Source organism: Tenrec ecaudatus, chromosome 8, assembly GCF_050624435.1.
Source record: "Tenrec ecaudatus isolate mTenEca1 chromosome 8, mTenEca1.hap1, whole genome shotgun sequence".
Classification (NCBI taxonomy): Eukaryota; Metazoa; Chordata; class Mammalia; order Afrosoricida; family Tenrecidae; genus Tenrec; species Tenrec ecaudatus.
Window position 1 is genome coordinate 162,132,751 of NC_134537.1, and position 15,499 is coordinate 162,148,249.

The 15,499-nt window shown below is 45.9% G+C and overlaps 1 pseudogene; it reads left to right on the forward strand.

The window, feature by feature from the left end:
* Positions 1 to 5,653: 5,653 nt before the first annotated feature.
* On the forward strand, positions 5,654 to 7,674 carry LOC142455582 (cyclin-dependent kinase 5 pseudogene; annotated as a pseudogene).
* The last annotated feature ends 7,825 nt before the right edge of the window (positions 7,675 to 15,499 follow it).

Sequence of the window (15,499 nt, forward strand, 5' to 3'; positions counted from 1 at the left end):
TTCTTTCCTGGCGGTCAGAGATAGTGCCCGTTGCCTGTCCAAATGTTCTCATTTGTGTCCGTGAAGGAGTGCCCAACTGGGTGGCCTGCGCTGGGAGGAGGAGCAGAAGGTCCCTCTGCACCATGTTGGGTCAAGGGACTGGGCGTGCAGTGGAAAGAGGGATTCCACACACGTGCACATCCAAGTCAAGCAGAAGCAAATGCCTTCGGAAGGCTTACCGGTGTGGATGGCTTTGCCATGCAGGAATTCAGGCCCAAGAGTCTAGCTGTGGAAGAATATATATATCTATATCCCCAGTTTAATGTAAAATCTCTGTTTTAAAATGTTGACTACATTTGTTAAAATGTGCTAACTTCAATCCTCGGGCCTTCAGTTGGTGGTGACCTGTGGCCCAAGCTGAGGGGGAGTCTAAGAAATAGACATTGCTGGGGGAAGAATCTACTGACTGCCTGTGTTTCCCCAGCACCTCATTCCTCTTACTTCCTGCTGGGGATTGAAATGTGTCCCCTTTCAATAGGTGTAAAAGTTCCAGTGCCTGACTTGCAGGGGTGATCTTGTTTACCTTCTGTTATGCTAATGAGGTCATAACAGAATAATTCTGAGTCCTAAAAGAGCCGCTGAAACTCAGAGGCACAGTCAGGGGGACAAACCGCCAAGATGGAGGAAGACACAAGAAACAAGATAAGAAAGAGACCTCCATGGGGAAATAGATCTATGTGTCTATATTTATAGGTTTAGTATTAAGGTGGCAGAAGGACCTTGGGCCTCTACTCAAGCACTCCCTTAATGCATGAATACTTTCTTTTATTAAATTGGCACTCTGTGATGCTCACCCTCCTGACACAACTGCTAAAGCCAAAGTGGGTGAACAAGTAAATGTGGTGAAGAAAGCAGATGGTGCCCGACTATCAAAAGAGATAGTGTCTTGGGTCTTAAAGGCTTGAAGAGAAACAAGCGGCCATCTAGCTCAGAAGCAACAAAGCCCACATGGAAGAACACACCAGCCTGTGTGATCATGAGGTCCTGAAGGGATCAGTTATCAGGCATCAAAGAACAAAAATCATATCATTGGCTGCACACCTCCATGATACGATCGCTGAAGACAAACGGGTGCATAAGCAAATGTGGCGAAGACAGCTGATGGTGCTCGGCTATCAAAAGAGATAGTGTCTGGGGTCTTAAAGGCTTGACGGTGAACAAGCGGCCATCTAGCTCAGAAGCAACAAAGCCCACATGGAGGAAGCACACCAGCCTGTGCAATCACGAGGTGCTAAAGGTACCAGGTATAAGACATCATGCAAAAAAAATGTGTGTATGTGTGTGTGTGTGTGTGTGTATACCATAGTGAATGAAGGGGGAAGTGCAGAGTGGAGACCCAAAGCCCATTTGTCGGCCACTAGAGATCCCCTCACAGAGGGGTATAGTAGAGGAGATGGGTCAGTCAGGGTGTGATGTAGCACCGATGAAGAACACAGCTTTCTCCCAGATCCTGGATACTTCCTCACCACAACTACCATGATCTGAATTCTACCTTGCAGGGCTGGATAGGGCAGAGGTTGTACAATGGTGCATATGGGAGCTGGAGGCACAGGGAATCCAGGGTGGATGATACCTTTAGGACCAGGGGTGTGAGGGGCGATACTGGGAGAGTAGAGGGTGAATGGGATGGAAAGGGGGAACCCATTACAAGGATCCACATGTAACCTCCTCCCTGGGAGACTGACAGCAGAGAAGGGGGCGGGAGGGAGAGTCCAGATAAGGCAAGATATGACAAAATAACAGTCTATACATTATCAAGGGCTCATGAGGGAGGGGGCAGCAGGGAGGGAGGGGTGGGGAAAAAAAATAGGACCTGATGCAAAGAGCTTAAGTGGAGAGCAAATGCTTTGAAATTGATTAGGGCAAAGAATGTACAGATGTGCTTTATACAATCGATGTATGTATATGTATGGATTGTGATAAGAGTTGTATGAGCCTCTAATAAAATGTTAAAAAAAAAAAAAAAAGAGAGACCTCCTAGAGCAACCACCTCCCAAACCCTAGAACTGTGAGAAAATACATTTGTGTTCTGTAAACACCCCCAACTGAGTTGCACTAGCAAACTAAGACCCTTTCCCATGAGAAACTCTTCAATGCTTTGCACGTGTATGGCCGAGCCCTACAGAGATATCTGGCTTTATTTAGACAGGAAGCATGTTTTTGTTAAGTTCAATTAATCCAAGTTCATGCAGGTTTTGCTTTGGAAAATGTTGAGTTTATATTATAGTAAGGGCAGGTACTGTTCCCCAGTTTCAATCATTATACATTAATCTCAGTCATAGCAAACCTTTATCCATATTCCTTATTTTCCCTGTCCCGGTTATCCTAGAAAACCCACCTGTGCGCTTGCACACACGGAATTATTTCAGAAAACATACCAAGCGTTGACTGGTTTTCTTTGGAAACACTTTAGTGTGCATCTCTGAGAGAGAGGAAGTCTGTACTGAAATGTGGCCAAATGTCATCATTGTACTTAGACTAAATGAAGAATAAGTGTGATTTTCTATAGATGAAATATAATGATAGGATAATTAAATATCATTGTTAAGTACTTATTGTGTGTTAGACATCTATGGGGTTGTTCATATACTTAGCCTCTAATTCTTATGAAAATTATGTACTTTATGGCTGTAGAGCCCAAGTTAAGTCTCAGAGAAATAAAGAGCTAGCCCAGGATTTTACTCAGTCAGTAAAGAGCCAGCCCTCAGATCCAGCTCTGTAGGGCATGTCCTTCCAGCCTCACCATCCCCACTTCTGTATTGATTCAAAATTCAACAATATCATGGAGATCTTTAAGTTAGATTGGGAAAGTCCCAATTTCTATCTCCCTAGAGATAACCTTTATTAATTATATTGGATTGTGATCAAGTATTCTTTATCATGGCTTTTTATTTTGAAATAGAGACTCACGCTTACTTAAAAACTCACTGCTATCAAGGCAATTCTGACTCAATTGGACAGGACAGAGAGGCTTCTGCAGGTTTTGAAACGCTATCACTATTAAAGGGAGTACAGAGCCTCATCTTTTCCCCCATAGACTCACATGAAATTGCAAAAATGATACGTAGAACCTTTCACTCCGCACTTACTGTGTGTACCACCATGTGACGCAGCAGCGCTATAGGAAATTGTAGAACACCCCCATAGCATCTCTCAGGCTGTCCCTTTTGTGTATTACACGCGATGGGAAGAAAACCACATCTTCACAACTGGACCAAAAGACAACATCATGACAAATGAAGACAAGGATCTTCATTTGACTGGGAGCCACAATCAGAGGATCTTCATTTGACTGGGATCCACAATCAGAGGATCTTCATTTGACTGGGATCCGCAATCAGAGGATCTTCATTTGACTGGGAGCCACAATCAGAGGATCTTCATTTGACTGGGATCCGCAATCAGAGGATCTTCATTTGACTGGGAGCCACAATCAGAGGAATTTCATTTGACTGGGAGCCACAATCAGTGCTCAACAGCAAGCAGCAGTCGAGAAATCAGATGGCGTGTTTGTTGCCTTGGGCACATTCCTTGTACAAGACCTTGGTAAAGGGTTGGCAAATGAGGATGTCGCTTTGAGGACGACAATGCACCTGAACCAGGTGGTGGTCTTTTTCATTGCCTCTTATGCATGTGCCAGTTGGACCATGAATAAGAGTGGCCATAGAAGGATTTATACATTTGGATTATGGTATTGGCAAAGGTTAATGAAAATATCAGGGATTCCCAGAAGAACACAAAAATCTCTCCAGGGAGAAGTAGAGCCACACTGCTGCTTCGCGGTAAGGACGGTGAGACCTGCTTTCACCTACTTTGGCCCTGGCAGAAGCCAGTGCCCGGAAAAGGATGCCGTGCTTGGTCAAGCAGAGCGGCAGCGGATAGAGAAGGAAGACCCTCAACCAGACGCGGCATCAACGCGGTGGCTACCACGACGAACTCAAAAGGACTCTGTGCGGATGGTGTAGGACTGGCAGCGGTTAGTTCTGTGGAACAGAGAGGCGCTGCAGCACCAGCTCCGTGCCACAGGCCAGCGACGTCTGGGAGAGCGTGCCTCCGGCACTCTCCCCCGTGGAGCTGCGGGGTGTCCTAGCTGCTGCCCTTTCCTGTAGCGTCTGACCACTTAACCGCTGCCTCACCAGGGTCCTTCGTGACAAGCTTATAAAACCGACACCAAAATGCTAATGAATATAATGTCAATTATATTACAAGTCTTACACAGTGTTCAGCTCTTACACCAACTCATTGCATGTATGCATGAGCATTCTTTCTCTAACATGATATATTTTTAGAGGTTTGATTTTCCAGTTGGAATAGATGCCTGATAAAGCTCATTTCTTTTGAATTTTCTACTTGGTTCATATTCTAAATATTTATTATATCATGTTGGTGTTTTTTCCCCTTTTCTCAACCTTCTAAATAATCAGTGAGATTTACTATCTTAAGTTAGGGGAATGGACAAGAGCGGATACAATCTACTGGAGTTCTTATCCTAGGTGGATTCACTTTTTCCTAACGCTTGTGGCGCTTGTTGTTAGGCGTCATCGATTCGCCACTGACCCAAAGTGCCCCTAGGCACAGCCGAAGGAAACACTGCACGACCCTGCCCCATCCTCATAATAGTTCCTGGGCCTGAGCCCAGTGATGCACCCACATGTCAGTGGAAGTCTTGCCATCCTTCCTTTATGGAACACTCTGGCCTTGCTTCTTCCTATAGTTTCGTTTGTCTGTCAGCAGTCTACGGTACTTTCAGCATCCTTCTCCGCACCAGAATTCACATGCAGCGATTTTCCTACAGCTCCCCTTATTCAATGTCCACCTTTCTCATGCAGGCGATGTGACCATGGCTTGGGTCAGATGCACCGTACTCCTCAAAGTAACGTCCCTGCTCTCCAGGACTCTGAAGAGGCCTTCTGCAGCAGATTTCCCTAACGTAATACGGCTTGTGGTCGCTTGACGGCTGCTTCCGTGAGCACTGGTTGTGGCTCCAAGCAAGGCAAAAGCCTCCACACCTTCCAGCGTTTCTTCGTTTCTTATGATTTTACCTACTGGCCCAGTCGTGAGGATTCTGGTCTTCCTTGCACCGAGTTGCAATCCGCACTGCCGGCTGTTATCCTTGATTTGCAACAGCGAGCACTTCAACTCCTCCTCATTTTCAGCAAACAAAGGTATGTCATCTGCGTGCCGCAGGCTGTTAACAATCTTCCTCCATCCCTGATGCTGCCCTCTTCTTCACATAACCCAGCTCCTCTGATGATTTGCTCAGCCTACAGAATGAACAAGTATGGCCCGAGGATGCAACGCTGATGCGCGCCTTCCCTGACTTTAAACCATGCAGTATTCTCACAACTGCCTCTTGATCCGTGTACAATTTACGAATCAGCACAACGAAGTGCTCTGGAATTCCCATTCTTTATTATGGTCCACACAGTCGAGTGCCTGTGCATAGTCAATGAAACACAAGTAAACACATTCTGGCATTCCCTACTTTGAGCCAAGATCCATCTGACGTCTGATGACATTCCTGGTTCCCCGCCCTCTTCTGAATCCGGCCTGAACTTCTGGCAGCTCCCTGTCAGTGCGCTGCTGCAACTGTTGTTGGATGATCTTAAGCAAAATGTCGCTGGTGTGCGAGTATCAATGATATTGTTCTATACTTTGAGCATTCTCTTGGGTCATCTTTCTTTGGAAGAGACACAGATATGCGTCTCTTCCAGACACTTGGCCAACTAACTGTCTTCCACACTTCCTGGCAGAGATGTGTGAGTGCACCCAGCGCTTCTTCAGCTTTCAGAAATATTTCAAAAGGCATTCCACCAATTCTTGGGCCCTCGTTTTTGGCTAATGCATTCAGTACAGCTTGAACTTCTTCCTCCAGCACAATTGGTTCTTGCTTATAAGCTACCTCCTGAAATATTGGGATGTCGACTAGTTCTTTAGGGTATGGCGGCTGTACTTTTTCCATCTTCTCTCAATGCTTCCTGCATCATTCAATATTTTGCCCAAAGTATCTTTCAAAATTGCAACTTGAGGCTTGAATTTTTTTCTTGAGTTCTTTCAGTTTCAGATGTGCTGAGCGCTTATTCCCTTTTGTTTTTCTAATCCTAGGTCCTTGTACATTTCATTATAGTAGCTGTCTTTGCCTTCTTGAGCTGCCCGCCTTTGAAATGTTCTGCTCAGCGACTTGACTTCATCCTTCCTTCCATTTGCTTTAGCCACTCTGTGATGAAGAGCAAGTTTCAGAGTCTGTTCTGACATCCACTTTGATCTTTTCTTTCCTGTCTTTTTAATGACATCTTGCTTCCTTCATGAATGATGGTCTCCATGTCCTCCCACAGCTCATCAGGTCTTCTGACATTAGAGTTCAATGTGCCAAGCCTGTTCTTGAGATGACCTCAAAATTCAGGTGGGGCAGACACAGGGCTGTGTTGTGACTCATGGATCTGTTCTAATTATCTTCAGCTTTATCCTGTCCTCGCGTAGGAGCAGTGGGTGGTATATTCCACAGTCAGCCCTTGAGCTGGTTTTAATTGCTGATATTTAGCTTCTCGATCGTGTCTTCCCACAGATATAATCAACTTGATTTCTGAGTATTCCATCTGGGGAAGTCCATGTGCACAGTCACCTTTTGTGTTGTGAAAAGGTATTTGCGGCCAGGGCTGGAGTCTTCCAGGTAGGGCTCATAGGAACCCCACAGCTGCCAAGATGCAGAAACACGAAAAAGTGGGAAGATTGGTAAATGTGCTTATGGACCAGTGTTCAAGGCCCCAGACCGGAGGCCTCATGAGATCATGGCTCTAAAACAGGTGAGGTGGGATGGTGGTGATGAGGGAGTGCCAAAGTCTGCCCTCGAAGAATCTGCCTGCTTAAAGCGCGGGAGCACAAAAGCATTGCCAGGATCCGCGAGCTTCTCCATAGTGACAAGAAGCCGACGTTGGTTTCTGAGTCCTGTGACCTGGACATGAAGAAGCATTTTGACAGCTGCTTGGTGCCTGAACCCTGACCCAGTGAAGTCCTTCCTGTCCCAGCTGCTAAAGGGCCTGGGGTTCTGTCGTAGCTGCAGTGTGCTGCACGGGCACCAGGAGCATGGCCATGTGCTCACAGGAGGAATGGGGCCTGGAATTGGCTGAGTTGGGATGGGCTGGAGCCCTTGGGGTCTCCATGCGCTGTTACTCAGCTGATGTGGTCACGCTGTGGCTCCGCCCACCGGATGTCTTCTTTGGAGCCAAGCTGTACCCCATATCCACGGGACTGTGGTCAGCCGGCCACATCTTTGCAGAGCCGGCCAAAGCTGGGCATCCCCTCTTCCCGGGCAATAGCGCGGAATCTTCAGGCTGCTGGCGACGCCCGCTGAGTCGCAGCGGCCCACTGTGTCCAAACTGTCAGCTGAGAAGCCCGACCCAATGTAGCCAGCCGCCGCGTCACTGGTGAAGGCCGTGCCCAAACTTAGTGCTGCAGGAAGGCTTGCTGCCGAACCTGCTCTGGTGTAGCCCTGGGTGGTGCATCTCAGCAGCAGAAGCCCTGCAGCAAGTCCACTTTCTGGACTTCTGCCCACCCCGGGCCCCAAGACCCCTGGTGCCAGGCTGGGGCCCGGCCTATGGAAGCCCCTCCAGACAAGAGGGAGGAGACGGTTCATGATGTGTTGGGACTCCAGGTGTGCTGGGCCCAGAAAGGGTGGAGGTGCCCTGCCTGGATTCTTTACTTCCGCCATGAACTGGATTTGATTTCCTAAATTGGCTCTGTGATGAAGAAGTCGCTGGTTTTTCACAATTCTCTCATACAATCTCCATCATCCTGTTTCTCACCGAGTCCTTTCCGGCCCCCCACCCAACTGCTGTTCTTCCCTCTTTGTTTCCAAACTTGGCATTCCGATCATCAATAACTACCAATGCATCTTGATTGCATGTTTGATCAAGTTCCGATTGAAGCCATTGATAGATTTTTTTCGATTTCTTCATCACTAGCTGTCATGGTTGGTGCCTAACCTTGAATAATAGTTGTATCGATCGGATTTCCTTGAAAGTGGATGGATATAATTGGATCACAGATAGCACTGTTCTTCACGATGGATTTAGCAAGAGCCTTCCTGACAGTGAACGCCACGTCATTCCTCTTATTGTGTTATCCCGGGCACAGCAACTCACGGGCTTTTCTGATTCACGACACCCGATACCAGTCCACTTCAGCTCTCCAATGTCTAGGATATCGATCTTCATGTGTCCCATGTCATTTTGACCACTTTCAGTTCCTACTTTGCATATCCAAAACTCTAGTCGCTAGAAGAGTTTTGTAGATGTTTCGCTTTACCTTGAGTTGTCCCAGCAGCAGTGAAGAGCGCTGGGTCTCCCTCCCACAGCCTTTACCCAAATCACCGCTCCATGGCCGACTCCCCTCCAAGAAACCTTCAGTCGCATTTCCAGCGTCCTCAGACCCGAGGGGCCCACCCTCCCTGTTCTGCTCCCCTTTGTTTAGGCTTTCTGGATCCGACAACACTTCAAAGCTGTGTATAGGGTTTTTGGCAGCTTCTTCCTCCAAGAAGTGGGCAGGTGAATCCTTCTTAACTAAGATCTGAGTGTGGAAGATCGATCCACTGTGGGTGACCCAACTCGGATTGGAAATGCCGATGACATCGCTCCCAGCATCACAGCAACACACAAGCCACCACGCGTGACAAACTGGCAGACAAGAGGTAGCTTTTTATTTTCCCAATGAGTGTGGCCAAATATATACTTTGAACGAGTCCTCTTTCTAAGTCTACTGCCCTTCCCACTCCTCCCACCAAACCTAGGGGCTTTTCATGAATTCAACCCCGAAGGCCAAGTGAATGCTCACATTTACAACATGCCATATTTTCATGAATTCATATATCTGACATATAAAAATCATCTTCAGCAAATAAAAAATTTGAAGTTATACTTCAATTTAGATTTTTCCATCACTCGCAAGATATCCTAATAGAATTTTCACCCCTGAAGTTTGGATGACTAAGGATAGAGCATCAAGTTGCCAAGAAATGCACCTCAAAACGCTATTCACACAATGTATCTTTTCGTCTTTTTTTAAGTCCCCAGTTCCAGTTTCTCTGCCTCTTTGTAACCACTTTTGTTTGTTTTGATAGCTCTTGCCTATTGTATTTCCTATGTAAGTGGGATCATACAATACTTAGTATTGCGTGGTTAGCTCACTAAACAGTCTGTGTGTGTGTCTCAACTGTTTACAATTAGCCTTTATAATACAAAACACTTTGGGTCAATTTCTTTCTCTTTTTTGTCCCGATATGTACATATTTTAAAAATCATTTTATTAGGAGCTCATACAACTCTTATCACAATCCATACATACATCAATTGTGTAAAGCACATCTGTACATCCATTGCCCTCATCATTCTCAAAACATTTGCTCTCCACTTAAGCCCCTGGCATCAGCTCCTCATTTTTTCTCCTCCCTCCTTACCCATCCCTCCCTCATGAACCCTTGATAATTTATAAATTATTATTTTGTCATATCTTGCCCTGTCCGACATCTCCCTTCACCCACTTTTCTGTTGTCCGTCCCTCAGGGAGGAGGTCACATGTAGATCCTTGTAATCCGTTCACCCTTTCCAATCCACTCTCCCTCTACCCTTCCATTATCTCCACTCACATCACTGGCCCTGAAGGTGTCATCCACCCTGGATTCCCTGTGTTTCTAGTTCCTATTTGTACCAGTGTACATCCTCTGTCTAGCCAGACTTGCAAGGGAGAATTCCGATCATGATAGTGTGTGTGGGGAGGGGTGGGGGGAAGGGAGAGGAAACATTTAGGAACTAGAGGAAAATTGTCTTTTCCATCGTTGCAGCATCGCACCCTGACTGGCTCGTCTCCTCCCTGAGACCCCACTGCAAGGGGATCTCCAGTGGCCTACAAATGGGCTTTGGGTCTCCACTCCGTACTGCCCCCTCATTCACTATGGTAAGATTTTTTGTTCTGATGATGCCTGATACCTGATCCCTTCGACACCTTGTGATTGCACAAACTGGTGTGCTTCTTCCATGTGGACTTTGTTGCTTCTGAGCTAGATGGCCACTTGTTTACCTTCAAGCCCTTAAGATCCCAGATGCGTTATCTTTTGATAGCCGGGCACCATCAGCTTTCTTCACCACATTTGCTTATTTACCCGCTTTGTCTTCAGCAGATGTGTCGGGAAGGTGAGCATCATAGAATGCCAATTTAATAGAAGAACGTATTCTTGCATTGAGGGAGTACTTGAGTGGAGGCCCAATGTCCTTCTGCTACCTTAATACTAAACCTATAAATATATGCACATAGATCTATTTCCCCATCCTCATACATAAATATATTTGCATATATACATGTCTTTATCTAGACCTCTATAAATGCCCTTTGCCTCCCAGCTCTTTCCTCTATTTCCCTTGACTTTCCTCTTCTCCCACTATCATGCTCAGTCTTCATTTGGGTTTCAGTAATTCCTCTTGGTCACATTACCTTTGATCCCGCCCTACCAAGCCTCCCACACCCTCCTCACCACCGATTTGGATCACTTGTTGTTCCCTTGTCCCTGGGTTTGTTAACACCACTTCCTTTTTCCTTCCCCTCCCCCCTCCCATGTCCCCCTGGATCTGTCAGTCCTGTTGTTTTCTCCTCCAGATTGTTCATCCAGCCTATCTTATTTAGATAAACCTGCAGAGATAATAACATGCACAAAAACAAGACAGAGCAAAACCAAGCAACAATATACAACACAACAACAACAAACCACTGACAAAAATGAAACAAAATGCAACAAGAAAGTAAAGCTTGTAGTAGTTCAAGGATCGTTTGTTGGCCGCATATTGCTTTTTTCAACAGTTTTATTGACATGTAATTCACATATCATACAATTAAAAAGTTCAGTCACATCAAGAAGAGTTGGACAATCATCACCACAGTTATTTTTTAAACATTTTCTTCATTCTTGTACTTACCATTATTAGTAAGTCAAGTTCAATGTTACCTTTCTTCCTTTTATGGCCACCCAGACCAGTGTTTTGATCTGAGGGGAAAAGGAACCAGAGAGTGAGCATATGGTTTCTTTCTTTTTTTAAAAAATCATTATATCGGGGGCTCGTATAACTCTTATCACAATCCATACATACATCCATTGTGTAAGCACATTTGTACATTTGTTGCCATTATCATTCTCAAAACATCTGCTTTCCACCTGAGCCCTTGCTATCAGCTCCTCATTTTCCTTCTCCCTCCCACCCCCTCCCTCCTTCACAAACCCTTGATAATTTATAAATTATTATTTTTTCATGTCTTACACAGTCCGATGTCTCCCTTCACCCACTTTTCTGTTGTCCAGCCCCCAGGGAGGGGGTTGTATGTAGATTATATTGTGATCTGTCCCCCCTTTCTCCCCGACCTTCACCTCACCCTCCTGGTATCACTACTCTAAGGAGTTCATCTGTCCTGGATTCCCTGTGTTTCCAGCTCTGATCTGTACCAGTGTACATCCTCTGGTCTAGCCAGATTTGTAAAGCAGAATTGGGGTCATGATAGTGGGGGTCAGAAAGCATTAAAGAAGTAGAGGAAACTGGGGGAGTGGGGAGGGAGGGGAAAATGAGGAACTGATGCCAGGGGTTTAGGTGGAGAGAAAATGTTTTGAGAATGATAAGGGCAATGAATGTACAAATGTGCTTTACACAATTGATGTATGTATGGATTGTGAGAAGAGTTGTATGAGCCCCCAATAAAATGATTTTAATAAAAAAGAAGTTGAGGAAAGTTGTATGTTTCATTGGTGCTACTACACTGGACCCTTTACTGGCTCATCTACCTGCGACCCTTCTGTAAGTGGATGTCCAGTTGCCTACAGATGGGCTTTGGGTCCCCACTCTGTGCTCCCCCTCATTCACAATGATATGAATTTTTGTTCTTTGATGCCTGATACCTGATCCCTTCGACACCATATAATCACACAGGCTTGTGTGTTCCTTCCATGTGGGCTTTCTTGCTTCTCAGCTAGATGGCTGCTTGTTTATCTTCAAGCCTTTAAGACCCCAGGCACTATATCTTTTGATAGCCGGGCACCTTCAGCTTTCTTCACCACATTTGTTTATGCACCTGCTTTTTCTTCAGAGATCGTGTCAGGAAGGTGAACATCATTGAATGCTAGTTTAATAGAACAAAGTGTTCTTGCATTGAGGGAGTACTTGAGTAGAGGCCCAATGTCCATCTGCTATCTTAATATGAAACCTATAAATATATGCACATAGATCTATTTCCCCATTGTCATATATAAATATGTTTACATATGTAAATGCCTTTATTTAGACATCTATAAATGCCCTTTGCCTCCTAGTTCTTTCCTCTATTTCCTTTTACTTTCCTCTTGTCCCACTATCATGTTCAGCCTTCATTTGGGTTTCAGTAATTCCTCTCGGTTACATTGCCCTTGATCAAGCCCTACCAGGCTTCCTACACCCTCCTTACCATTGATTTTGGATCACTTGTTGTTCCCTTGTCCCTGGGTTTATTAATACCCACTTCCTTTTCCCCACCTTCCCCTCTGCCTTGTCTCCCCAGAACCACCGGTTTTCTCCTCCAGATTGTTTATCCCGCCTATCTTTTCTAGCTAGACTTGCAGAGACCATAATCGAACATAATGCATTCATAGGTATCCTTGCATGTAGCAGAACACTTTTTCTCTTTATGGCTTGCACATGTTATGCGTTTTGTTTATTTGTTCAGTTGTTGATGGGTATATTATGAATCAGGCTACAATTACCATTGATGTGCAAGTGTCTGTCTGTGCCTCTGTGTTCAAGTCTCTCTGGTGTGGTGAAGTGAAGTTTTCAGATAGGACTCTTCCATCCATGTCTTTGTAATTCCCATCAAATGACTGGGCGGGGCCAGGAAAATAGAGTTTTGAAAACACTTATTGCGGGGATTAGTGGGTATAAGAATAAAGCATCTCAGAAGTTGGTGAAGAGAATTCCAGGGACCATCGTAGAAGAAGCATCACTAGTGGATAGAGTACATTCAGAATCCCTGCCTGAAGTGCCTGAAGTAGCAGGAGCCATGCCACACCAAGAGCACAGGCTCAGGCAGGGAGACCATGAAGCAGAACCAAAGAGCAGTTCCGAGAGTGTGAGGCAGAGCAGCAGGTGGGCTTCCTGGCCCACAGAGGCAGGGGCTTTGGAGATGCTGAGGACCAGAGAGAGACATGGCTCCTGCCTGAGGAGAAGCACTGCAGTGGACCAGAGTCTGTATCCTTAATATTTTATGATCCTGACTTGTGGTAACCTGTTGACTTTCCTAATAAACCCTCATAAATGTGAGCATTGTCTGTGAGTTCTCTCTGGCCATGGCAATGAATTATCAAACCCAGAAGAAAAATAGAGTGCCGTCGGGGGAACAGTAGGTAAAGAAATGTGGGAGGAAGAGGCATGTCTGATCTCTGCCTTGTGGAAATTGGCCTTGGGCTCGTGTGGTTGTGGATTCTCCTCTTCCCGTCTAGCCAGAGGAGGCCGGAGGTGGCCTCTGTGCCATTGTCCCAGGTATACTACCTAGACTTGGAATTGCAGGGTCCCTGGAATTGCTGAGACCAGTCGCTGGAGAAAGGACGGAGTCTGGAGATGGACGGAGTCTGGCTGCAAACATGAGTTCAGATGGGGCAACAATTCTGAGGACAGCATGGGGCTGGGCCTTGTCCCATTCTGTTGTATGCAGGAACCAACTTGGTAGCTCCTAACAACAGAAGGTGTGACCGTTGGGCTTTGTGTCTACTCAAGTGCGCCAGGATTCTTCCAGGTTTGGCAGGTGAGTCTTAGTAAATCCCCAAGGACATGAACTAGCGAGTAGTTGTGGGAGGACTAGAGTGGAGCACTATTCCCTTACTCAGGTCACAGCCCTGATGCAATTGAAAGGAAGTTTCCTTGGGGGTGTGTGGCCGACTTCCTATATAAGAGGATCCTGTGGGGAAGCTTGCTTGCGTTTTGCTGGGACTAGATCCTGCATCAGGCTCATAGACCTCCAGTTCTTTGGATTTGAGCCAGTAGTCTGCCATACTGCCTGCTAATACTGGGACTCATCAGTGGCCTGATGTGTGATCTACTGGTGTTGAATCCGGGTGCCTCTGCAGCCTGTCATGTTCCCGCAGTCCTGGTTTCACCAGCCCCTGAAGGCATGTGAGTCAGAAGAAGCCTCCCACTTAACCTCTAATCCACGGACCTGAGCCTGGACAACGCTGACCCACTTCTAACACTTGATGTGAATTTCCTTCTGTACATACCTACACATGGTCACCGCTTCTGCTTTTCTAGGGAGCCCAGCCTCAAACAGCATGGTAATTTGGGATTTAGCTTTTGAAGAAACTGCCGAACTACTGTCCAAACTGCACCGTTTTATATTCCCCCAAATGACGGCGATTGTTCCAGTGTCCTCACAGTCTTCCCTACACTTGTCACACCGCCATGTCCCTGACGATGATCATCCTCGTGGAAATAAGAGACCATCTCATTGTGCTTTTGATCTGTATTCCTTTCAGGGCTCACAGAGCTCTGGTGGCACCATGGTTCAGAACATGGCTGGTAACTGAAGAGTCGGCAGTTCAAAACCACAAGCTTCCCTGAGGGAAAAAGACGAGGCCTTCTGCCTGGGGCAGTTCCATTCTCTCATATGTTTGCTTCAAGTCAACATCGGCTCAAACAGATTCCGCTTTGTCTTAGGATGGCTACTGAAATCGAGCACCTTCTCACACACTTATTGGCCATTTGTGCAAAGGGGCTTCCAAAAGTGGGGAAATGGGATTAAAGAAGAATGGAAACTATCCATGAACTCTTTGAAGCCCCTCATCTATCTTCCTGGAGAAATTTCGGTTCCAGATTCTTTGCTCCTTTAAAGAATTTGGTTGTTGGTCCCTTCGTTGTTGGGCTTTAAGAGTTGGTTATTCAACTCTTATCTGATACATAGTTTCCAAATATTTTCTCCTCTTCCGTTGGTTGCTTTTTCTTGTGGCTATCCCTTGATGCACAAAGGCTAGAATTCTTATGAGGTCCAACTTACCTAGTTTTGTCCTTTGTTGTTGCTCACAGACAAGGAAAGGCAGAGCCCATTGCGCACAAGAAGGGGTTTTGCCTTGAACTTGAAGATTGCTCCTACGATCCCTCTCTCTTATGTTGAGGCTATCGATCCATATTTTTTATTGATTTGGGTATGTAAGGTAAGGAATGGGTCCAAGTTTCATTCTTTAAATGTAGACATTCATTTGCCCCTGCATCTTTTGCTGAGTCGGTATGCTTTTTAACATAAAAAGAATTGATACACCTTCTCATACGTGCTGTTAAACCACAACAGCAACCAAGAAAAAGATTCCATCACCATCGAGCCGATTCTGATTCTAAAAGATTCCAGAGGGTTTCCGAGGCTGCTCATCTTTCCGGGAACAGAAAGCCTCATCTTTCTCCTGCAGACTGACTGG